Source organism: Amblyomma maculatum, chromosome 1 (assembly GCF_055883805.1).
Source record: "Amblyomma maculatum isolate TAMU_Amacu chromosome 1, ASM5588380v1, whole genome shotgun sequence".
Taxonomy (NCBI): domain Eukaryota; kingdom Metazoa; phylum Arthropoda; class Arachnida; order Ixodida; family Ixodidae; genus Amblyomma; species Amblyomma maculatum.
In genome coordinates, this window is record NC_139344.1 from 425294605 (window position 1) to 425308498 (window position 13894).

At 43.8% G+C, this 13894-nt stretch overlaps 1 protein-coding gene across 1 annotated transcript in view; it reads right to left on the reverse strand.

The window, feature by feature from the left end:
- The window catches only part of LOC146209283 (putative sodium/potassium/calcium exchanger CG1090), a 135802-nt gene extending 129410 nt beyond the window's left edge, over window positions 1-6392 (reverse strand). Inside the window, exon 1 of the mRNA XM_084598951.1 lies at window positions 6252-6392. The gene's annotated coding sequence lies outside the window, so the exon portion shown is untranslated. The remainder of the gene's footprint in view (window positions 1-6251) is intronic.
- Between the last annotated feature and the right edge of the window lie 7502 nt (window positions 6393-13894).

Here is a 13894-nt window from a genome sequence, read left to right on the forward strand (position 1 = left end):
AGGGCTTCTATTCGATCCATCCTACGCCGTGCGGCTCACTGGTGGATAAAGCCTTCCAACCATCGTTTTCAGTGGGAGAGGACTCCAGAGCACCTAAATCCACTATCTCCTGCACGCGAAAGGGTGCCGTATCACTTCTTCGAAGGCGGAGGGCTCGGTCTAGGCCGACACAGGCTACGCCAACATCAGCCAGGATCCGGCCTCTGTCGCTCTTCATGGTCGAGGCGTCCAGACAGCAGAAAGAAAATCGGGAAATGGTATAGCCGACAGCTTCCAGTAGACGACTGAAAAGACAGTTAATCTAAAAAGCAATATTCTCCGTGCCCTCGCTGTGTCACCTTTCAAAGCACGGCCTCTGAATACGGTGGTATATTCCTTCCCAGCAGGGGGCTCACGTATAAATGTGACGCGATCTATATGGCGCCTTATGAGAGCATCGAGGTTGTCCAGATTGGGCTCCTTGTAAGGGGTCATGCCCAAATAGTCAAGGTCGTCTTTCACTACCCGATTGCAGAGAGGTTACATAGACAGATTGCGGCGCGTTTAGGCGACTTCGTCAAGAAATGTTTGCGTAAAGTATAGTGTTATAGAATTGAGAAGTGGGCCGTTTTCGGCACGCAGCAACAGTAGCGACGTAGCCGCCGGAGCGATGAAAAGCATTGGTGGCGCTGTCAGTTGCAGGAGCGCTTCGAAAGCATGTGTCTGTAGAGAGCATAGCACAGATCTAGTGCGCGCCGTCGTGCTTTCGACCCCCACCCTCTCCCACCCCGCTCCTCCCACTAGTGGTATGTCCTATTTTTCGTTCTTTCTTTTTTTTTCTTCCTCATTTCGCGCTCTTTCTGCTGTCTTCCCTATATGAACCCTTCCCTTCTCGAGATACACTTTCTCCACACAGTGGGGGAATCAAGTTAGTAGTACAAACGAAGAACCCACCCAACTTCTTTCAAGCCCAGTTGATAAGCTTGACTGCTTGGTTGACGAGGGAAGGCGTCGAAACTGGTTTCAATGCCCTTCCTCCAGGTGATAATAAGTACGTCCCTATGCACAGTTCTAGCAGTCTCATAGCTTATATTGCAGTATATGTGGCTCGAAAGTTCAAGCCCAAATCAAAATGCAGTGCTTGTTTTGCGTGTCTCATTTCGAGTGAATCGTGCGCAGCACGAAAAACAAAATTCATCTGAAACTTCCACCACGGAGGTCTTCTTAATCTGTCGGTAGACCTTAGCTCGGAAACACGCCAGAAGAGTCTCTGAATGTTTTTTTTTTTTTCAATTCAGGGCAAATTAATGCAAATAACATGCGTAAATTTGGGATGTTTTCGCAAAACGCAGAGGTTTTCCAGCTTCGATGTATGACAGAAATGACGCTTTTCAAAACGAAATTGTACGTCCTCATGCGATATTCTCGTTTCATGTGATGTCATAAACTAAGTGCATAGCTCTAAAGTAGAGCACATATAAAAGACCTGAAGCATGAGTAGATGCCAATAATTGTGTTTGAAGGCTCTATCTTATGAGACTGCCTGTGTCTTGTGTGTCTTCAAATTTAGCAGCTTAATTCATTCATGCACTCGTAGCAGTGGACATTTTCGTATAATTCGGTAGTGCTTTATATGTTGGTACCATATATGCTTGAAGTACTTATTTATATTCACTTAAGCCGCGAATTGTTAACCCTGCTGGTTGTTGAAGTCCTCTGTGATATTTCGTGAATCTGTATGAACTCTTGCTGATCTATTTCGTTTCATATGCAACTGCCTGTTCATATGTATCCGCCCACCATCTATTCAACAGCCCCTGTCATAATTTCTTTCTCGAAGCAATTTTTACATATCCCATTTATATGTGGGGCAAACAACGTACGGTTGCTTAACGACACCTCCCATTGCGTTTTTAGTGCGAGCGAGCGTCGATGGAAGATTTAGCCTAGCCCGCGTAAATGGGCGCGTCCGATAACAAAAATTAGTGATACTAAAAGTACGATAGTCATTCGTCACTGAAACGCCTGTAACCGTTCGAGAAATAAAGTACGCAATGAATCCACGAAATTTCTTAATATTAGTTGTCAGCAAATTGACAATCTTTATCTCATATTGGCTGTATGTGTATTGCCGTTTATACAATTTTTCCCCGACGACGGCAGCTTTTATAGGAAACTATATAGTTCCTCTATTAATGCACAGTATCGGTTTAGTGCATTTAGTCAAGCGTGTGGGAGCTAAAGCGACTCAATTTATTGCTGCGCGCCTTCGTGGTCCGGAGAACTAGCGGTGGTGGCGGCGGTTTACCCTGCTTTCTGCTCAGCGCTTATTGCCCTCCACCTACATGAAGTGCCTCCTCAATCGCGCGGAGCGGTCATCGCTGAAACGGCCAGCTCGCCGGCGGCAGATGGCACACTTCTCAATTCTAGAACACTAGACGTAAAGTACCAACATATAGCTGACGTACTTTCGGGGCCGTTTTGTCTTTTGAAGGCCTTAATCGAGTCAGCTGTTACTTTCTTCAGAAACATTTGTTCGATAACGCTCAAAGCGTCCACCTTCGATTTGAGCCCCTTGTAGGTTTCTGTGCCGTTGTTCGCGAATAGCCTTGGTTGTGGACAAGTTCCTGATATCCGCCGTGTATATTTTTCACTCAGCAACAGTCCGAGAGGTGGCTGCAGGTGTTTTTAATGTCTCAGTTTTGAAGAATGTTTTGAAGAATGTCTTCGCACTCCACTTGAGTGCGGGTAGTTCAGTGACGTTTTTCTTTTGTGCATTAAGCGCTAAATGTTATCTTTTCTACTTATGAAGCGTGACGCAATTGTGCACTCATCGGAAGCGCGTCTTGCCCACTACTCATTCTCCCCTTTCCTGTAAAATATTTTTGAAAGTTTGCAGCCTTCGCAGCCTACACGAGAAGAACAGCGAAATTGTTTCTTCAAGAAACCTCGTTAGGAAAGCTCATCCGTAACGGCGTGATTGTATGTGCACTGAAGTTGGAAAGGTCGCTGATGCAGCCACCAAAGCAATAAACAGCTGCGCAGCTCCGCAACAGATGTTTCTGCCTATTTAGTGAAGCCATGTCACTCTTCGCTGTGAGTTTTTCTCCTAATGACGACCGCATCGCAAGGCAACAAAATATTCCGGGCGCTATACCCTATAATTTTAGGTAAATCATAGCTTTGGAAATATATTAAATTACGAAAGCAGGGGTGCGAAATGATCAGACATTAGGCCTTTAGATAAGAGTCCTAAAGTGTTAGACTTTACGATTAGACACCTGTAGAAACTTATTCAAAATTCATATAAGTATTTGGGAAGGTACTCAAAACTGACATATGTCTGACCAAAAAATTCAACATTCCACGCAGTTTGCAGCTTATACCAGCACTACGCTAATTACTTGGCAGCGTCCCCAATCGGACGTAATGCTTCATTTTGAGGGTACCCAAGAGGTACCCTCAGTTACAACGAGTCGTCAATTTTTCTCGACTGGTTAGCGCACCAAAGATAGGCATCGCGGCAGGGCCGTCTATATTCATCATCCTCATGATCATCAGCCAGACTATAGCCAGTGCAGTGCGAAGGCGTTTCCCATATTTCTCAAATTAATCCGGTGCTGTTCTAGCTTAGTCCACCTTACCGCTGCGAAATTTTTAACCTCATCCGTCCACCTAACTATCTGCCGCCCCCTGCTACGATTTCCTTTCCTTTCCTTAGAATCCAGTGTGCTACCCTAAGCGACCCTCGTGTATCCTCTCTTCACACTAAATGCCCTGCTCTTGCCAATTTGTCTTGATTTCCACTAGAATGTGAGTAACTCGAGTTATTTCTCTGACTCGCGCTTCCCAGTTACACCTACCATTTCCAGTTTCATAGCTCTGTAAGTTGCCCTCAGCTTAAGTAGGACCCTTTTCGTTAGCCTCCACGTTTCAGCCCCGTAGGTGAGTACAGGTAAGATGCAATTGTCATATACTTTCCTCTTGAGCGATACCGGTAAGAAAAAGTCAGAATCTGCCAGTACCTATACAAAATGAACGTTATAAATAGATTTGCTGTTTAAATAAAGGTGCGGTGATTAAATGATGATTGCCGGAATAACGTGGTCGCAGGTGGCCCTGGAGAAGGTTAATAGAAGGCGCATAGGAGAGGGAGTTATCCTTTAGTGGATACAATTAGTGAAATGATAATGACAATTACGGATTTGTTTGCAATGCTTCACGGACATTCTTATAACAATTTAGGGAAAGTGAAGGCAGTGTTTTCTTGAAACCTATGGCATTCATAAATTTAGAACAAGCACTGTTCTTGAAGGGAATTGTTTTCTGCAGCAGCTCTTTTTCCTCTGTAGTAATATTCTACTAGAGCACTTAATATCTGTAGATCTCCACTCGGAAGGCATGCAGCCGCTGGATAAGTGCCTTTGCTATCGCCGTGAACATTTTCTAGAATTTTTTTTTTGAAATACCTAAGCGGGAGGCAGGGACAAATAAAAAAGATTTTGATGCGCATAATAAAATGACCTTTTTCCTACAATTTATTAAAAACAAATGTATCCCAATGCTCAAGAATTGCTGCCGCTTGACAAGCAATTATTTTGCTCTAAACAGATGGACTTCCACAACACGTGGAATAATGACAGACCTTTATTTCAGTGAGCATACAAGCAAACTTATTATCGTTTTTGAGTAGAAACTCTCCGATTTTGGACATGTGCCTTCCGCATTGATTTTTTGCGTACCCGGGAATCAAACAAAACAACAAGCGTTCATTTTTTTATGCGTTTGAAGAGCAAATATATTAGCACCCACCAGTTTCCTATTAAAAGTAAAAAGAGCTCAATAAATATCCAACAATAAACAATTCGCTCAATAAAAATTTGAGAAAAAGTTTCCAGCACAGTTATTACAAAAATATTTAGAAAAAAAAAAACAAAGCTGGTTTTCTGCACCTTCTCTCTATAGCAAGTAGGGGTCGACACTGTATGGAATGCTATTTCTGTGGAACACAGATGTGTCTCAGATAGCAGGAAGGTAATGTGCATTTAGCGAAAAACAAAGCAATACGCTAGAACAATATCACCATCCTAAAGGAGCTGAGAAAAATCAAAGATGATATTAAGGTAGTTTGAAGGCTTAGGAAGGCTTCGTGTCATGAACTGAAAAGTTCGCTTTCTAAGCTGATGCTCAACGGTATGTCGTGATTATGTTTGCAATTCTGCGGCAATCTTTGCGGCACGATTTCCACAGTTATGCATTCCGACCTTCATAACCGCTCCTCGCACCATGCAGTCCGGTAGAGAGGGAATATAAAGCAATTTCTTTATTCATCATGATATGCGACTCGGGGATAATAAAGCTGGCATCCGAATGTTTGCACGGAATTCCATTTCCGTCACTTCTTCCCTTCACCTTCGCACGAAATAAAATCACTTATCAGAAAACATTGCGTCACGATGAAAAAACGAAACAACTAAATCCTGAACGGCACGTGGTGATGAAACTCTACTTATTTGGCAAAGGACAGAGGTCTGAGAGGATGTAAGGGCACGTTCACTCTGCTTACTCCATATTATCACTTTCGAGGAACCTGCGAGATCTCTCAAAGAATTTTACAGTGCTCTTTCTGTGTGCTTTCTTCTCTTTAATTGGGATCTCAGAGTAAGTTTTATCTATTTTCACTACAAAGATCCATTCGACAGAAAACAAATATATGTGATCAATGACAAGCGATATCGCGGTGGCCTTCAAATAGGAAGTCCTTCATTTTATATAGGAAATACGGTGTCATTGATTAACTCAGCCAATAACATGATATATTACTTCCTAACGCCAGAAAATGTTCGCCATCGAGCCTGTCTAAGACATTTGGTTTTGAGCTGAACGCCTGACTCCTCCTTATGGTTACGTCATTGTAAGCGCAAAGCTCTTGCTGCGCTAAGTGATAAGTAAGAGGAAACTGAACGAAGCCTGAGAAGAAGCCTCCGTCCTCTGCTCAATATTTCGACAAATGGACCCAGACGGAAACAAAGACGTGGGTTAACGAGGTTCTCCTCAAGATTCGGTCGGATTCATTTAACTTTGGGCATCCATCTTATTCACCTCGTTTTACTATATATTATGATGTCACTCCAGGTATTTTTTGTGTTAAATATGTATCTTGGAGGCACACTCATGGATCGCCGTTCAATTGTAACAGTCATGCGTATACAACAAGCGCGTTCCTGATGGCCTGCGGAGGAGGACGAATCAAGCTACCCTCGCTGACTTACGTGCAATCGCTGCGGACGCTTTCCCTGCTTCCCTTTTCGCTAGGACTACGGCTTTTTCAAGGCAAAACCCTTTCTAGGCTCATGGTGCATCGGCTGGAGGTGACCGCCGGACGCGTCATGAGGAAATGTCCCCCGTATGAAGACAGGCTAAAGAAGTAAAAATTATTGGTAGTGATAGTGATTTAATAGAGGTTAGAATAGAGATTGGTATAGGGCATAATGACTAATAATGACTAGTAATGAGACTTGTATGAACCATATGCCTAACTGCGAATTGTAACGAAAACTGATCAGAACGAGTAAAATGCTTTGTAATGAGTTGTAATGACTGAAATGACTACTAACGAATTGTAATGCCTACAAATGATTTTTAATGACCAATATGTCTAACGACGACTTATAGCATCGACAATTGTTTGAAAATGACTAAAAATTCTTAGTAATGAGTAGTAATGACTTAAAGGGCTACTAATAAATTGTAACGATTACATTTTACCAATATGTCAAACAACGCGACTTATAACGACTGCAATGAATTAGAAATGACTGGTAATTACTTTCAATGACGTCTCCTGACTATAAATGACCAATATTCTAACGACGACTTGTAACGACTACAATTGATTAGAAATGACAAAATGCTCATTAATGAGTAGTAATGACTAAAACGAGAGGCAAAGAGAAAGAATTCGGAAGGAAAATGAGGTAAAGCGAAGAGGCAAGAGAAAAAGGCCAATGGTAAGATGAGGAAAATTATGTTTTTGCCGTTCACGTCTTAGAGATATCTCATGAGACCCGTGAGTCTCTGGAAGCCTGCACTGTGGTAGCTATTTAAGTGTTGCTTTTGCTTATACTGTTTTTCTCGTTTTGCTACCATCTTTTCCGCATGTTATTTCGCTGCAAGCCATTGTACGTGTCCAGCCATAGTTAGCCGGCGTCCTTTCAATCCTCTATATTATCAGACTTCAACCTCTCTCGTTCCGGTTAGCTTGCTTATGGGCAAGCCAGTATATAGAAAGAAATTAACGATCATTATATTTGAACGTACCAACTTCTGCGAGCGAAGTTCAGTTTGTGTAGCTTTTGTAATTTCAGATAGCGTATATAGCTCGTTCCGTCCAAAGGCCGTCGACGTCGTAGTAGTACTAGTGTAGCAGTAGTAGTTATAGTTGTTGCCACCATGTGTCGGAAGATGAGAAATAAAATTTAGAAAACATCCGTGTGGGAGAAGCGCTATCGTGACATACCATTAACGGCGGAGATCAAGTGTCCCCCTAATTATTTAAGGTAATAGTATAAGCAGTGCATTGTCAGAAAGTCACATACCGTGGTACAAAAGAGTCGTTTGTTTGCTATGCAGAGAAGGAAATCTTTAAAAAACTGATTATTCATTCTTGCATTTTCATATAGCCAATGACACTTGTGCAGGGCTTGAGCGATTGGACGCGGAGAAATGTCAGCTCTTGGCACAGCTACTTTCCTTGAGATAATGCACTTGTGTCTGTTCTATTGTTATCAATATTTAACTGCGCCAGGGTGCAAGTATTGCCCGTACAAATTTGTGCCTGTCTTAGTGTTTAGCTGTGCTTGCTTGCTTGGAGTGTTAGAGCAATGCTCGAGTGGTCTAGACAAAAGAGGCCACCTGCATACGTTCTATAGAGCTTGGGACTATAAAGGCCAGATAATGTTAGCAATTAATGTTATCCTGAAGAAAATGTTATCAAGAGTAGCAGGCACTAGAAAAGTTGACTACCACTACGTCATAACAAGCATACCGCTGCGCTCTTACAACGTTTCAGAGCTCAAATGCTTCTCCAACGAGAACGGCAGCCATTTTGTCCTCCTTGGGTAAGTACATTGAGGGTCTTCTTAGTATTGGTTATAAAAAAAAAAAAGCTCGCAGGTTTTCTTTTTTTTAAGATATTATGCTCAATCTGCAAAAAAAAAAAAATGCCCCCTTTTGAAACTATATTTATTTCCTGGGGGAAAACCATAAAATCCGTGGCCCGTACATAATATAGATTCTTCATCCATTTTATTTTTCGGATAGAATTTGTTGCTTTCATTAATCACTGTTGTAGGTAACATACACAAGGCTTTCTAGCGTCCATGGGGCAAGATCTGATAGGCGGATGAACCGTAATATTAACTGACACATTGAGAGGTGAAGGCGATCGTCGATGTTGGTGCCTGTTACACTGTATTTTCTGTGAGCAGTCGTTTTCGGCATTGGTCAAACTGGCCAGAGCAGCTCCAAATTCTGTCTCCTGCAGTCGTCACGCTGGCTTTGTACTAAACAAAATACAATGCATAATGCGTTCTTATGGATAGAGGGAATAACTTTTTTTTTCACACTTGCAGAGAGCGACGGAGACTTGAGCCTTGACCGCTGTCATCTTTCTCCCATTTCACTAGGCTGGAATCCTATGGGGATTTAGCGATGTCGGGGGCCGGCTGGATAGTTTTCTTCAAATGGTCGTGAATGTCTCAATAAGGAATACCGGCATCGGAAATTTTTGTGCAGACGCATATCCCACTAGCTCCAAAAAGAAATCATGTCTTAATGTTAACCCGGTCAAAAACAAATACAGAACAAAGCCTAAAATACGACAAATTATTCTGTACTTTTTGTCCTAAATGTCAGAAATTTCTGTTGTTTTGTAGTACTTTTCTGAAGTTCTGTAGTATTTCCTGTAGTACATTTATGTTGTCTGTAGTTCTGCAGCACTTTTCTGTTGAAACTAAAAAATATTCTGATTTTACTACTGAAGTTGTGTTGTCACAACAGGCTGCCTGCCAAAAACATTATGAGGGACTTTAGCGACTAAAGCAGTGAAAGGCGAAAGCCTGAGAAGTGGCAGAGGTCAGCACGGGCACAGTGCAAGGTCCGCGCCTCGCCCTGGAGGCTCCTCCTTCATTACCAAGGAGGCCTCGGCACTATTCGATGGAGGCGAAACGAAGTGGTGTCCGTGGGCTGTGCGATGTCAGCCAACACCACCTAGTTGTGTCAGCGCACGTTAAAGATCCCCAGGTGGTCGAAATTACTCCGTAGCCCTCCAATACGGCTCCCCTTTCTCTCTTTCCGCTTTCACTCCCACCTTCATCCCTTCCCTTACGGCGCGGTTCAGGTGTCCACATAGCAAGTGTGACAGATACTGCGCCTTTCCCTTCCTGTGACCGAAAAAATGAAATGAAAGCTTAAGTCTCATCTTGTCTAGCGTCTCTGCCATCTGCAATCCCACACTTTAACGCGCGCTAAGGAACGCCACGCGACAGGAGCGCTGGCTTTTAATGACGTCAACTTGCTATCAATGACCAATATTCTAACGCATTTTCGCACGCACACTTGTCGGAGAAAGTGCGACAGATACTGCACCTTTCCTCCAGAAATCTCATCTTTTCTAGCGTTCCTACCATCTGCAATCCCACATTTGAACGCGCGGGAAGGAACGCCACGCGACAGCCGACGCAAAATTCGGTGGCAGGCTAGCCCCCGCCGCAAGCGGCGTTGACCTACCAGTCCCAGCCCCATAGGGCCAGGAACAGCCACCTTTCCCAGAGCGCGCGTTGAAGTGTGGCATTGTGGATGGCAGGGACGCATCCCGCCTCAGACAATCGGAACGCCTCAAAAGCGGGACACACTTTGTCCACGACAGCATAGCCCTGCATAAGGTTTTCGCCTTAAAACAGACCAGCAATTCTGTCGTACTAAAAAAAAAATTATGTAGTTTTTTTCTGACTGGATTACAATATAATACGGGCTGCGAGGTTCACGATGTGTGGGCTCTGCTAAGAAATGGTTGGCAGGCTAGCCACACTATCTCCAAAGTTTCTTTTCTGGCTATTTAGTGCCCCTCTAGAGCAAGAACTGGTATTCGCTGCGGAGATATGTGTACGTGTGTGGCACATCCACCCGGACCTCCAAACAGTTTATATCTGGCATGTGTATGGTCCCCAGCGGAAGCCGTGCCTCGACGGCGTGGCAAGCAACGCCCAGCAAAGGTTACCCGCATTCATAAGAATCAATAAAGAGTCACTTTTGAGAAAGAAACTCGTTTTCCCTATCTCTCCGGTCTATAGAGAATTTATGCTTGCAAAAGATCATCAACGTACTTTACTGAACGAAGAAAACAAATCACGACTGAATCCAAGAGCAGTAGTCTATTTACAGTTCTCGGGTGTACGAGAAAGCTAAAATAGATAGTTGGATGGAAAATATGTTGCTGTAGCCGTAATATTGAATTGAGAGCAATATGTCGAAAAACAAATACACATGGTATTTCAAAAGCAAGGCGCCCGTTTGCTGTGCGCTGGCAGTGCACGTTAAAGAACCCCAGGTGGTCTAAATTTCCGGAGTCCTCCACTACGGCGTCTCTCATAGCCCTAATAATTCCTACCAGCCTGTTCTCCACATTCCTTATACTAAGAAGAAAGTTACGTATGTCATTCTACTCTTTACGAGCCTTGTACGAATGTAATTTGATTCGTTCCCGTCATTTGCATCGCCTGTGGTCAATCCTACAGAGGCGCCGTGCGGTCTGCTGCGCGCGAGGACCCACTTATCTTTTCCCCATTTAAACGGTTGTTCTGATACAATAGCCATGGAACCATAATCCTGTCGGTCTTTAAGATATTCCGTCCCATAGTTATTTGTTACATTCGCCTGAAAGACGGGCTAAATCTACTTATCGGGTGGGATGGCAGCATTTTCGAAATTTGGGGGGATACATAAGTGGAATGTTGTTCGTCATTTACATGGCGATGTCGAGTGCAAACATGCAATTATTTAACCTCTTTATCGAGGCTAGTTTTTCTGAGAACCCAGTTATGGCCATGTAAATAGAAATGGGGACAGTACAGAGACGTTTGGATTATCCTACTGGGCAGCTCTCAATGCCTCGAGCTTTAATCTCCAAGGGGCGAATTTGCGCAACTGTGTCATGAGAGAATTTTAAGATGACGTTGTAGGCATTCTGGCCTAGTCATAAGTGTCTGCTATTCTCTAGGACCGCCTTGTGCGTGACTTTGTCGAAAGTCCTGGTCAGGTCTAAACACAGGTTGACCTTCGCGTCCCGCATGCCAGTGTCTAGAATTTGGTGCTGTAGTTGGAGCATTAGATCCTGCGTGAAGAGGTTGGACCTGAAATCCACCATGAAGCTAGGTTAAAGGTTGTTTTCCTGCATGCAGGCTCACGAGGTTAAAGATTTCCGGTCGAAAGAAGTTCTTCTGGTTCAGAAATGAGAACTACCTCAGCCGTCTGCCACTGCTTAGGCATTATCGGCCGGCTTCCAGCATATATGCTTGCAGGCAGTGAGTGCTATTATAGATTTATCGCACAGTTTCTGAGTAATTTGTCGCTCCCGTAATCCGGTCAGTGTGCCGATTCCGGCTCGAATTTCGAATCTTCTAATGGGCCTGCGCAAGTTCGCGTTGGGCGTCCCGTCATAAGTGGCGACGGGAACATTGGCGATGTCTCAGAGACGTTGATTCAATTTCTTGATCTCTACCCTCATCATTATAGTAAATCTTTTGTAGAGGTTTTCTTTGGTGGTCTTAGAGCCACGTGGGTCAAGGACGTATTATCAGACTTTAACCCCTCTCGTTCCGGTTAGCTTGCTTATGGGAAAGCCAGTATACAAAAAGAAACGACCAATATATTTGAACGTACCAACTTCTGATATTGAAGTTCAGGTTGTTTAGCTTTTGTAGTTTCAGATAGCTTATACAGCTCGTTCCGTCCAAAAGCCGTCGACGTCGTAGTAGTTGTAGTATAGTAGTAGTAGTTATAGTTGTCGGCACCATGTGTCGGAAAATGAAACATAAAATTTAGGAAACATCCGTGTGGGAGAAACGGTATCGTGACATACCATTAATGGCGGAGACCAAGTGTCAAAAAGTGATTTACCGTGGTACAAAAGGGTCGTTTTTTTGCTATGCAGAGAAGGAAATCTTTAAAAAACTGATTATTCATTCTTGCATTTTCACATAGCCAATCACACTTGTGCAGGGCTTGAGCGATTGGACACGGAGAAAAGTGAGCTCTTGCACGGCCGCTCGACCTAGTGCGCGCTTCCATCGAGCGGCCGTGGCTCTTGGCACAGCTACTTTCCTTGAGACAATGATTTTGTGTCTGTTCTATTGTTATCACTTTATAACTGCGCCAGGGTGCAAGTATTGTCCGTACAAATTTTTGCCTGTCTTAGTGTTTAGCTGTGTTTGCTTGCTTGGAGTGTTAGAGCACTGCTCGAGCGGTCTATAGACAAAAGGGGCCACCTGCATACATTCTATAGAGCTGGGGACTATACAAGCCAGATAATGTTAGCAATTAATGTTATCCTGAAGAAAATGTTGTCAAGAGTAGCAGGCACTAGAAAAGTTGGCTACCACTACGTCGTAGCAAGCATACCGCTGCGCTCTTACAACTTTTCAGACCTCAAATGCTTCCCCAACGAGAACGGCAGCCATTTTGTCCTCCTTGAGTAAGTAAATTGAGGGTCTTCTTAGTATTGCTTCTAAAAAAAAAAAAAGCTCGCAGGTTTTATTTTTTTTTTTGTTTAGACATGATGTTCACTGCAAAAAGGAGCCCCCTTTTGGAACTATATGTATTTCCTGGTGGAAAACCCATAAAATCGGTGGCCTGTACATAGTATATCTTCATCCATTTTTAATTTCAAAGAGAATTTGTTGTTTTCATTCATCACTGTTGTCGGTAACATACACAAGGCTTTCTAGCGTCCATGGGGAAAGATCTGATAGGCGGATGAACCGTAATATTGACTGACACATTGAGAGGGGAAGGCGATCGTCGATATTGGTGCCTGTTACACTGTATTTTCTGTGAGCGGTCGTTTTCGGCCATGGTCAAGCTGCCCAGAGCAGCTCTAAATTCTGTCTCCCGCAGTCGTCTCGTTGACTTTGTACTAAACGAAATACAAGGCATAATGCGTTCTTGTGGATAGAGGGAATAACTTTATTTGCACACTTTCAGAGAGCGACGGAGACTTGAGCCTTGACCGCCGTCATCTTTCTCCCCTTTCACTAGGCTGGAACCCTATGGCGATTTAGCGATGCCGGGGGCCGGGTGGATGGTTTTCTTGAAATGGTCGTGAATGTCTCAATAAGGGATACAGGCATCGGAAATTTTTGTGCAGACGCATATGCTCACTAGCTCCAAAAAGAATCATGTCTTAATGTTAATCCGGTCGAAAACAAACTACAGAACCGTGCCTAAAGCCCCGCCGGGGTGGTGCAGTGGTAAGACGCCCGACTACTGTGCCGGAGTTCCCGGGATCGAATCCCGGCCTCGGCGGCTGCGTTTCGATGGAGGCGAAACGAAGTGGCGTCCGTGTGCTGTGCGATGTCAGCGCACGTTAAAGATCCCCAGGTGGTCGAAATTACTCCGTAGCCCTCCACTACGGCTCCTCTTTCTCTCTTTCCACTTTCATTCCCACCTTCCTCCCTTCCCTTACGGCGCGGTTCGGGTGTCCACAGAGCAAGTGTGACAGTTACTGCGCCTTTCCCTTCCTGTGAACCAATTTAACTTATTTAACCGTGCCTAAAATACGACAAATTATTCTGTGCTTTTTTTTCATAAATGTCGAAAATTTCTGTTGTTCTGTAGTATTTCCTTTAGTAGATTTATG